This window comes from Crassostrea angulata, chromosome 8, assembly GCF_025612915.1.
Source record: "Crassostrea angulata isolate pt1a10 chromosome 8, ASM2561291v2, whole genome shotgun sequence".
Taxonomy (NCBI): Eukaryota; Metazoa; Mollusca; class Bivalvia; order Ostreida; family Ostreidae; genus Magallana; species Magallana angulata.
In genome coordinates, this window is record NC_069118.1 from 8,490,225 (window position 1) to 8,496,224 (window position 6,000).

At 33.9% G+C, this 6,000-nt stretch overlaps 1 pseudogene; it reads right to left on the bottom strand.

Annotated features, from left to right (window-relative positions):
• Positions 1-946: 946 nt before the first annotated feature.
• Positions 947-3,449, bottom strand: LOC128160244 (uncharacterized; annotated as a pseudogene).
• Positions 3,450-6,000: the final 2,551 nt, after the last annotated feature.

The following is a 6,000-nucleotide window of genomic DNA, read 5'->3' on the forward strand; positions in this document are numbered from 1 at the left end:
ACTGTCTCAAAGACATGTTTGTTGATTCTATTTAGCAGGAAGTTAATTAGTTGATATCTAAGTCATGTAAATGGCAATCGATGATATTTGCTGTCAGCCATTGTTTTTCCTGATAAATTATGAGAGGGAGAGAGAGAGAGAGAGAGAGAGAGAGAGTTGATTTTTTAGGTGGGGGAATTAGTATGGCCCTTTGGCACTTTGAACTTTAATGAGGGTGCATTGTCCAGTTTAGTAATTCATATGCATTATTGTATAGAATTGTTCTCATACATTTGATATACAGGCCAATAAAATACAGTTTTCACCCCTTTATGAAATATAAAATACTATCATTCCACTAACTGTCCTACCTACATGTATATATATCCTAAATATATCACATGCATAATTATATAAGTCATGACATTTTGGGTCCAAATGAGGAAATTTTCAAAAATGAGGTTTTTGCTTATTCTTACACCTTATATGTCCAAAATTAATATTATGAAATTTTACTCTCATATACAAGCTAGTTTTTGAGATATGACGTCACAAAGATTGCTGTACTATGTAGGCATTTCTGCTGAATGTGCATTACTGCGCAATTACTACATAAATTCTGCATCTGTTTGATTACATGTAACACATATTAAGTTACATGTCAAAACACTTTAAAATGCATTCTTTGTTGTTTAGCAGTCTTCAATTTAGTTATATCATATATTCACCCATCTAAACCAGCTGTAACCAGATAAATTAAGTACAGTATGCAGTACCTTATTGTTGTTAGCATTCTATGAAATAACTGATCATAGTAAAATGATTATCAATGAAAAAGTAATTCGTGTTTAAAAAAAATTAAACCACTTTTAAAACTAAATCAAGAAATGAAACTTTGTATCAATTGAATATCATGTTTTAATCAATTAAAACAATCATTTATGCAATCAGTCAATCAATCAATCAATCAATCAATCAATCAATCATTCATTCCTTCATTCATTCCTTCCATTCATTCATCCAATCATCAATCAATATTGAAAAAAATATGAAAAGAAGTTAAACAAATACAATATTTAAGTGAACATTGAAGTATCATCACATTTTAAATGGATAGATATAACTTAGTTTATATTCTACATGTTGTTTTATTGTGTCCAGTCAGTTTACATTTGCTGCATTTCCTGGTCAGTGATGGTGAGTCTATCTTGATGAGGGGTTTTGGCATGGTTGGCTTTGGACAGCTTTCCTTGTTTACACAATAGGGAGCAACCTCATTGAATAGGTACCACTGTCTGTGTGCATCAAGCCCTGATGGAGGAATCACTGATGGGAGAACAGTAGGGTCAACTGCTGCACCAGGTTTGAGGATGTTGACTGCCACTTCCTGACTTGTTGCGTACTCCCTTACAAACACAATACCAGGATGATCTTTATCCATTCTGAAACATTCAAAGCAATTCTTACAATTACCCACAAACTAGGTGATAGAAAACAAAAAAAAAAACCATTGGATACAAATCATAGACTGATATGTATTATGTGTAACTTTAGTCTATCTATTTATAAAATTACCTAAAATGATGATATGACTTTAAACTGGGTATTGGTTTAAAGATCCTCTTGAAGAAGGTTGCCCAGTCATAAAAGAAGAGAGGAGCAACAGGATCATCCACCAACTGCGGGACATTGTGGCCATTCCTGGAGGATTTCCAAACGCTGGCAGCAATCTCCGCTAATGTTTCAACATTGGAGTGCCTCCATTTGACTTTCCATAACCCAAAATGCCAATCTGGGTTAAACTTGGTGTGGCCAGCTTCCATCATTGAAAATTCCACTGACTCATGGAGACCAGTCATTACTCTCCACATACCATATCTATTGCAAAAAATATCATTAGCATGCAAAATCATTCTTGTTATAGAGGACACTTAATGCATTAATAAACTACAAACTGACAATTTTCTTCCTAATTAGTTAAAGATTTCTGATCTGCTAATCATTTGATCCTTACCCTTAAATAGGGGGGAGCACCTTATAATAAGTTTCATTGACATTATCAAATACAGTACATATAGATTAAATGGCAACTTAAACCAAACTTATATTTTACACAAAACTTAACAAGTGCAAGTTTTTTTTTTTATTTTACACTTTTCTATGAGATATTTACCCGATGACTGTGTTATTCTTGTTTTGCCCGCTGCAATTATCCATGTGAAGCTTGACATCTGTTTCACCAAGACCATGGTACATGAAATGGTGATGCAGCATACTGGTCACAGTGTTTGCGCCTTTATTTGAGTGCTGAGCTTCATCCACAAGATAAAATATCTGGGTGCCTAAAAGTATAATCATTACATTCAATTCATAAAAAAAAGTAATTATTTCACTATGTAATTTGCAATCATTAAAATCACAAAAGTAGACCTCTTCAGATAAATTTGTTTTAATGGTACATAATTATGTATTTTCATAGGGTGTATATTTAAAGATATTGATAAGAATCATAGTCATGTACCTGATCCCTCACAGCAGATGCCAAAGCATTGACATTTTCTAGGTGTTTTAAAAAACAATGGCCCAACTTGTTGTGCATAGTGAGGATAATGCACTTGTTGTGCATAGTCAAAGCTATAATGAAACTCAGACTGCAATGTGCAGGGTGGCTGGCCTAAAAAAAAGAAACAAAACTTTAAAACTTAATTATTTTTCTGCAAAAGTAAACTGGCAGTGTTTCAATAACAAATATTAAAAAAATTGAGTTCATTTACTTGCAAAGTTCAAATAAAGAATTCATTACACTTCCACATTAAACACTGTAATTAGCTTATATTTTGGTTAAAATAATTTTTTAATTTATTATTATACATACAAAATGATACTAACTTATTCTTAAATCATGTAAATAAATATATATTTTACAAATATCATTTAGGTATTTCACACATACATTTAATTATGCATGATCCTACTTTAGAATGAATATGCAATACCTCTTATTTTTTGCTCTGGGGTGAGTTGGACAAATGTTGATTTGGCCGCAGCACACTGATTCCTGTAATGGTCCCTCTGTTCTTTGACATGTCCAATATGCTCTTGATATTTGATAAAATATCCTCTTTTTCCTCTTCGTTCAAATTGCCGCTGCCTGAAAGAGTTGACGAAAAGGACTGGCAGGTGTGACAGAGGTCTGTGGCAGGCTTCATGATCAAAATATGAGGGCACTGCTCAAGCCATACTGTTTTGAATTGAGATAAGCATATCTTTCTCAATGACATCTCATCAGCAAGTGTCAAATAATCCTGGTGAACTTCTGCTTTGGTTTTGTCAGAGGGCAGTAAAATAGTTTTCTCATTTCTGAAATTTGGTAGCCTGCCAGGTAGGGGAAGTCCATATTTGTTGGCATAACTAAGAAGTAACTGTTTGACTCTCTTCACATCCTTCATTGTTAAGGCATGTTTAGGGGATTTACCTTTGTTGCCATGAACTCTAGCACCAAACCCATCTTGATCAAGGGATCTAGCAATGGAATCAATGGTTTTCCTACTTATCCCATGGGCGAAAGCAAATGTTTCTCTACACACCTGGATTCCACTAAAATGATAAACTTGTCTCACCCTTTCTCTTTCCTTTGTCTTGTGTTTCTTGGCAGATGTTTCTGAAGAATTATTTCTGTGATGGAAGAGCTGCACCTTTATCAGCATATCTAGTTCAGATTTGTCTGTCTCTAAACACACGTTTCTGTAATCATTGAGCACATTTCTGTCAACAATGGAGCTACATGGCTTACCATAGAGTCTGCTGCATCCACAAGTGTTTTCATAAAATTCATGCACACACTGCGCCTCTCTTTTGTCAGAATCAGAAATTTCAAAGTCATTATCATCGTTGTTATTCAGATCATTACACACATCTTCACTATCACAGTCACTTTCATCAGAACCACTAGTTACCGCTGAGCACTCGGCGCCGACATTTAATTCTACATTTCCGAAAAACAAATCATTCACATGCGACAGTTCGTCGTTAAAATCGTTGTCGTCCTGGTCTATAATTGATGGGGGGATCGTACTGGCACTCGACAACACGCTGCTTTGACTCATGATGACATTACGAACACATTTCACGGTGGGCAAAATAACGAGCAGAAGATAGTTTACATTGACAGCGGAAGTTACGTTTATGAAAAGGGAGATAACATTAATAGCTTCTTTCGCTTTCATTTCATTGTATTTAAACAATATAATGCGGTCTAAAAAGGCATTTAATTACATCTCGATATGCAATGGTTTTATTTCACATGGCTAAAATCTAGAAACAGCATACTATTTATTATTTTAACAACTTGTTTCTTTTCCGGCGTAAAAATAAATTGGGGGGTAAAATATCGGCGGCTTGTTAAAAATGTGCGATGTTTATGACGTCAATTCTTTGTTTTGCAAATGCCGCATTTGGACCCAAAGTCTCATGACGCGTCACATATGTCTATATACAATTGTATATGGTATACAAATACATATGTATATAATGTGTTTGTATCAATACTAACATATTAGTTTGAGGAAATACTGTATTTATAATTTAATTCTGTACTTGCAAATAAATGTATACCCTTGCATATTTGTATGACAACTTGATGTGTGTAATATCATATGTACCTCCCATTGTAACTTACTATGCTGACTTAACAGTACTATATATATAAATATATAAATTTCATCCATAATTTGTTATAATCATGTTGTTTAATTGTTTTAAAAAATATGCCCCCCCCCCCCCCCCCCGAGGGCCCTATTGGTGAATAAACATGTATAGTCATATGAAGCAATGATACAGTTCATAATCATGATTAAGTTAGGACAAGTATGCAAATACCGGTAACGGGTAACGTAAAAACACGCATGCATGATCTTAAAACAATGTTTTAGATTAGAAAAATATACATTTATTTAAATTCTGAATTTGAAAAATGAAAAATATGAGAGCAATACGGTTTAATTCATAATCTGACTGAGTCAAACAATGTTCCGAATTTTAAGCTCTTTCTTCTCATGTTTGATATACTTACATGTAGAACTGATAAATCAACATTTTAAATTTCTGTTTTCTTTACTTGACAGACAGGGAAAGAAAGGCATAAGCGGCGTTTAAACAACATATTGAATAATTGTTTAGCATTACCGAGCATTCAGATATTAGGAAAAAAGTGTGTGTTTATACAGGTACACATGTGTCTGTCACCTCATTGTTCCCATACTCGCTACCGTGCACTGTAAATTGTCAAGAAGGGCTGTGTGCAGTAGTTATTTAATCAGTGACCGACCATTCAGATCTGAGGAAGTGTGTGTATATTTTTTAATACATGTACACGCATGTCTGTCATCTCATTTTCCCTACCTCACTACCATGCTCGGCAAGTGTCAAGAAGGGCTTTGTACAGTGGCTAATATATAACCACTGAGCGAGTGAAAAAATAAATTCAACATCCTCTCCTTTGAAAACTATTACTTCAATTAATTCTTTGATCAATTGATATAAGGAATAAGGAATCATTCTTTGAGTATTATGAGGTGATAATTTTGGTCGGGGCGTGATCAAATCCAATAAGGCTCGAAGGGCTTCATGATAGATTTGCTCACGGCCCGACCGAAATTATCACCTCATAATATTCAAAGAATGATTCCTTATTACTTATATTTATATAATTTTAAGCCATTGTACGATTAAGTATTTAAATATAAATAAGCAAACCCCGCAGGCACCTCAATTTGGCGTCATTTGTATTATGGGTTATATAGTACAAATTCGATACGTAGTGTTATCACAGACAAAGACACTGGAGAATGTAAATATATGGTGTTAAAAAAACATTGGTGGATTAAAATTAATAAGATCGCTTTAAGTTAATCTAAATAATAATAAAGAACTGGGAATGAAATTAGGATTGCATGTTAACTTTTTAGGAAATTAATTCCCGGGTAGATTTTTAGTAACTTTTAAAGGCCACGAAATTCTGTT